Source organism: Sinohyriopsis cumingii, chromosome 8 (genome assembly GCF_028554795.1).
Source record: "Sinohyriopsis cumingii isolate HCF-2022 chromosome 8, ASM2855479v2, whole genome shotgun sequence".
NCBI classification, from domain to species: domain Eukaryota; kingdom Metazoa; phylum Mollusca; class Bivalvia; order Unionida; family Unionidae; genus Sinohyriopsis; species Sinohyriopsis cumingii.
Genome location: NC_142968.1, coordinates 14,797,227 through 14,803,764, shown reverse-complemented (window position 1 = coordinate 14,803,764; position 6,538 = coordinate 14,797,227). Strand labels below are relative to the sequence as shown.

The window sequence follows — 6,538 nt, the reverse complement described above, 5'->3', positions numbered from 1 at the left end:
CATTTGCTCTTACGCCACTGTGTATCTGTCTCAAGTACAAATGTTATTCGTTTTTTTCTTGGAGTTTTGAAATAAGTAGTCTTGTTTGCTCTCATGCGGATATCACTGTTCTCATCCGTAAGTCAGCACAGACCAAGTATTCCGAATATGTATGAATTAAGCAACTACCATTGTTGTTGTTAAAACGATTGTTTAAAAGTGATGTAATTGTGATGTTATCACATAATGGTTAAGTAAAAAGTAAGAACAGAACATACTTGAAACATCATAGCCAAGAGTGATACCTAATTTCGCGTGAAAACGTGTTATGAAGGTCGAAATAAGGTATGAAATAAGGAAGTAGGGGTGGGGGTGGTGGCACTTGTTTCCATCTATCGTCCTGTCAAACGTACCGTTACGTAGGATCAAGAAGGGTGCCTTTTTGCGTTATCATATATTAAACTGTTCTCTTTTTGTATCATTCATTATAGTATTTTCAAAAGACTATTATTTTGTCGTATGAAGAGTTGCAGATACAGCTTCACTGATTTTGAAACGGAACATGTGACCAGCCGTCTACGATATATATATTTTTTTTCTTTCTCTCAGATCCCCGGCGGCTTGTAGACCAATAATCATCTAACTTACCAAAAAGCGCAATATTGCTAGAATTGGCATGAAAATAATGAAATAATTTCAAAATATTTGTAATTTTAAGCCAGAAATCAGTATTTCCATATGCGAACAGTAGTCTGATACCATGGCCAAGACATGGTGAAGGCTACGAAGTAATCCTGTACCTTGCAATAGAGCAAATAATACTGTTGTGAAAGGCAAAAAGAGTAAAAGTCTACTATCTAGTTATAGGTTTGTTTTTCAGTAAGTTTGGCTTTTTATCAAGGTATTAAGTCTGTATAAAGGTCAAATAAATTGGTATGTTTTCACTAACAGAACTTTGTTCTCCATGACAGATAACACAAGATTCTTGTGGTAATTCATTTTCCAAGCAAGACTTGCAACGTTATATTTGGATTTTCTTTGTTACATTATTCAGTGCATGCCATGTTTACTATGATCTGCATTATTTCCAAATAAAGTTGCAGTATCTTTATATGCTCACCCAAAGACAAGGCTAGACTAAGTAGTTAGATCAATTAATATGGCAGACTTTCCAACAAAACATTTTGGGTGAAGAAGTTAAACACTGTTTTGCATGTATTCCTTAGGATGATATTCAGTAATTCTGGCATCAGATTAATCGGTTTGTACTGTTTCATACCCATAGGCCAGTCCATTCCAAAATGAGCATTGAGCAGATTTACCATCTCTGTTTTTTTTTGTCTTTTTTCTTTTCCCACCATAAATACTCATCTAGCATCACAGTTTTGCTTTGCTAAAAATTAGAGGTTGAAATGAGACACTTAATACCAAATGGGTCAAAATCATAAAATATTTTCAGAGAGAAAATGATGGATTTAAAACTTTTATAATACAGTATATGGTCACTTTGATAAATATCTAATAAGAGATAACCTGAAGAATTGCAATTTCACTTTCGATTTCTTAATGGTTTTGTGTCTACAGTAACAATAATGTAATCTTCAAATGCCATTTCACTAGAATGTTTTACTTCATACGAAATATGGTATAAGTTTGAAGAGATGATGGAATTTGTCTTTCATATTCAAGTTAGCAATATCTGTCTTGTGGAATTGATTATAATCTGATAAAAATATCTACTTGCATCTTCACTATGGTGTTATAATTTATCAGTGCGGCAACACAGCCTTGAAAATAAAGCTGTGTACAAGTGCACTTTATTATGACTAGATGGTCATAAACAAATTGGTACTGATCTTACATCCAGTGGTGGCCATCTTTTAAATCTTGCTCAAGAATGTGAGATGGTCTCAGTACTCAGCAGTTAAAAAGAACAAATGGTCTTTTACTGAATTCCCCCCCCCCCAATCATTCCATTGTCAACTTTGTCCAGAAAATGACAGCTATTTTGATAAAAGCTTAGAAGCTGAGAGCCCAGGACTTGAAAGTGAAGATCATGGAAGCTTTGACTCTTACTTCAAGATGTGGGAGGTTGCAGGTTTGAACCCCAGCTGAGTCATTCTAAAGACTTTAAAAAATGGTACTAGCAGTTGCTGTGGGATGTATAGAGGAAATGAAAGGAATGGATAGCAAAGAATAGACTGTCCTAGGAATGAATGTAAAATTTACAATATAAATAATATAATTATAATTTATCACATCGTAACTAATCCAGATCACTTACATGTTTGTGCAGTACACACAAAGTATATTGACCATTTGCTGCTGATGTCTGTGTAGTGTCCATTTAAGTACTTAAGATTTATTTAAAATCTCCAGATTTTTAAATTTGAGTTGGGCCTGAGCTACGTTGCTGCTGGGTAGTAGACTAAATTAATTTATGAATTGGACAAGAGTGATAGTGAGAGAAGGATTGCTAGAAACAGCAGCTTTCACACTGAGCTACACTGAACACTACCCTCCACAGCAAGAGAAATATGGTCAATACACTTTGCATGTACTGTATATGATTGGTTCAATGTTTATACTTCCATTTCAGAACTTAAAATATGAAACACAACTATGGGAGAGGATGGACTGGTCCCATGACACACTGATTAATTCTGTCTGATTAACTATGAACAATCGGGTGCTCTGTAGAATTGATGGACAATGACATGGCAAGCTGCACTGGCAGGTAAGATAAGCATGACATTATATATATATATATATATATATATATATATATATATATATATATATATATATATATATATAGACAGAGAACTGCTGTATTTACATGTATCATTATTTTTCAGCAGCATGTATGCATTTTTAGTACTTTAAATGTGCAACACTAGCACAGAAAATGCTTGGTTGCACAATGCACATAATTTAAATTCTGTGCACTTCAATCATCCATGATGGATGCATTGTTTGTACATTGGAAAAATTACATACTGGGAATGAAACAGAAAATTGTGGATTCAAAATACAGAAGCAGGATAGTTTTACCCAGGTTTAAATTTAAAATTGCCAAAACATCCTTGTCACATTAAGCACAACAATGCCAATGAGTCCTCTACTGGTCAGTTCGTTTTGAATTACAGCCCTGTAGTGGTCGGTTCATTTTGAATTTACAGCCCTCTACTGGTTAATTCATTTTGAATTTACAGCCCTCTACTGGTCAATTCATTTTGAATTTACAGCTTTGTCCCTTTTTTGATTGTGATGCTGGCATTTCCTGTCTTTTCATGTGACTGGTCTGTGCCCTATCTAGAGATTATCTGAGTTTGAGATTTTATTTTGCCTATTCACATATGATGCTACTTTGAAAATATATATTCTGATTGGCTGATAGGGAAGGCTCATTCTGATACTTAGGCTTACAGATCTATTATCTTCAACCGCTCCAGTGGCCTAGAGGTTAGAGCGTCCGCCTTGGATGCAGGAGGTCGTGGGTTCAATCCCCGGCTGAGTCATACCAGAGACTTATAAAAATGGTATTAACAGATGCCTTGCATTGTGCTCAGCATTAAGAGTTAGTATTAGGACTGGTCTGGCAGACATCCTAGCTAAAGGACTGAAAAATTGTTAAAGCTACGTTAAAAATCCAAGTCACACACACACTGTTATCTCCAGTCCAGTCCAATACATGACCTGTGCTGGAATCACAGCAAATGGTACAGATCTGAAAAAATGTGTAAAAGAAACAAAATCAGAATATTTAGGATGAAATTAGTTAAATGTTGATATGGCTAAAATTTTATGAATAAAAACTATCAGTAGAAAGAGATGAAGGTTAAGATAATTATCTATGAATTTGAGGCCAGCTAGTATCGAGCAGAAATGGTTTAGAGGACTCCAAATTATGAAACTTGTTGGCTTGAGGATTTTTGACAGTTCTGCCAAGAGATATGTGTATACTATTAATGATAACTTGTATGCCTTTTTTATAATTACTCTTTTAATTTGCCTGAACTAACACCTGTCATTTTTTTGTCATCATCTGTCATTTCTTGCCCAATCATTTCATTTCTTCAATCAGTGTCTTTTGTCAAATTAAAATGTGAAATTGTCATAACATTTTCAGGTAGGTCACCCTCTGGATCATTGGTACACTTGTAAATACATTCTTTCTATATATGAAATCTTATCCAAATCTTTCTGTCTCCTAACAGACATTATGATGTGGCAGTCGATGTGGATGACACCATCTTGTTTAATAATTCTATTTTATGATATATTTGGTGTCCACACAATGGGACATTCAAGAAGAATAGGGCCGCAATTAAAAATATCTTTGTTTCCCCTTACCCTACCCAACAATTTGAAGTTGGGTAGGTAGGTAGGCTAATAATTTTTTTTTCTCATGAAATTCATGACACTATAAACTGACACATAGGAAACAGAAAAACGATAAATTCAACTTTAATAATAATACTGAAATACAGTAACTCATGAACTGAAATACAGTAACTTGTGAACAAGTTTAAAATGTTTTATAGACTAGATTAGTTTTTGATAAGGGCTATTCCAATAAAAATACTCCCTGCAGGCATTGGCCAGGGTACCAATTTAACAGATTTACTCAAATTTTGAAACATATATTAAATGAGAGTAATTTCAATGAAATATAAAGATACACATGTAAAGGTGCAAGAAGTGTTTTTTTCCGAGTTTTTGAGGAGTGTTGGGTTAAGGTAGATATTTGCTGGAATAACCCTTAGTATTTTTTCTGACTAGGTCAAATGTATAAAAATGTTTTAAAATAATTAATAAAAGTATTTTAAAAGTCTTGAGTATTCTTTCTGACTAGTATCATTGGGTTCAATATATAATGAGACTTAACATATTTGCAAGACCTGTCAAAATGCACAAATATAAAGTTAGACATTGAATAGTGTCTCAGATATGCAGAAACATGTCAATAAAGTAATGTCAGAACACTAAATACATGTAGAAATCTAACTAACAAAAAAGAAACAAAAAATGCAAAACATCATTTTAAATGTCACTAAGAGCTGCTGGTTAGTTTTTAACTGGGTTTCGTTTTGGAATGTCCTTTCCAGATGCTAAACATTGCTGGCACACTGGTAGAACAGTACGGAATCTTCCAGTCATTTCCTGGGATTTTTCTGCTCCTATGGCTCCACAATGAGCACAAATATCTGGTCTGCCAATGTTGCTGGCATAGTATGGGAATTCAATGTGTACAGCACAAGACAATTGTAGTCTTACAAACACTTTTCCCTGTAGGATGTCTCCTAAAATATATTAAATAGAACACCAATTATCCAAAATTGAACTTTAATGTCCGAAGGTGACTAGACATGATACACAACAAATAGCATATAGAACCTGAAACTAAATCTGTAAATAATTATCTTTATAAACACAGAGAAACTAGTATAAAAAGATAAATGAGCAACTTGGACTTCACTAAAAATTGGGAGCATGGACCAGGAAACAGGAATACTTGTAAAATAATATTCACATTAAAATTTTAGTGCAATGGCTAGTACTAAGAGAAAATCACAGTTAAAAAAAGCAATATCTGACATGAAAGAGCATTAAAAACTATCTGGGCTCTCTGACAGTGTCAGACATGATTCTAAATCAAGGTAAGAGTCAAACCGCATTCAGTATGTGAAGAGTGTATAGGTATATTTTTGAATAAAGTATTAAGGACTTGGATAAAAGTATAAAATATTAAATCATTAGAACTTACCATCAGGTGTGATAACAGAACCACAAGTATAGTCGTATTTCTCCAAAGTATGTGTCAAAGCTCTCTGGTCTCTTGCTGTTAGTTTCGTCTTAGCGTATATGCATCGTGGTTTTAGACACTCACAGCAGTTATGTTTATGTATGTCTTTAATGTTTTTATTGTCTGCTTTTGTTTTGTATGTTATATATGTATAGTTTTTGCTATATTGTGTATGCTCTGTGTTTATTGTCGGTCAAAGCTTAAACATTTGTACTTGACAAACAGACTTTAAATATATTATTAGGAAGGCAGTAAAAATTCTAGAAAGATTGCAGTTGTCAGAGGGTGCATGAATTCATTTCTAATAACTGTCAGACAGATGTTTGAAAATAACATTATTTCATATAAAAGAAATTGTTTATACCAGTGAAACGCTCAGCATTTGTGTCCTTAAGTTGTGGTAGCTTTGTTGCCACGGAAGTAGACATTAAAACAGAAAAGGCAGTCCGTGCAGGTGGTGCTTGTTGATTTTCTGTACTAGTAGTAGTTGAGGAAACATCATCCAACCCAACACTTTCATCACGGGTCACCGTAAATGTAACATATTTCAGTCGCTGATTAAACTCTTTCACCACATGCAGACCTTCGTGAAGGTCTGGATGAAAAGTCATCGTTCCATCCAGTTTGTCTGATAAACTGACGTTCAGTACATCTGCTTTATGAGGGCGAAAGTCTGTATCATTGGTAATGTCGTGATATACATCATCCCATGTACACTCTGTTGAGTATTCTAGTATTCTGTTGTTACAA

The 6,538-nt window shown here is 34.2% G+C and overlaps 1 long non-coding RNA gene across 1 annotated transcript; it reads right to left on the bottom strand.

Moving 5' to 3' along the window:
* Nucleotides 1-4,433: 4,433 nt before the first annotated feature.
* Nucleotides 4,434-6,538, bottom strand: LOC149793019 (uncharacterized). The gene is made up of 2 exons (XR_016422691.1): nucleotides 5,750-6,538; nucleotides 4,434-5,285 (listed from the first exon to the last, which is right to left on the bottom strand). It is a non-coding gene; the product is annotated as an uncharacterized LOC149793019 (long non-coding RNA).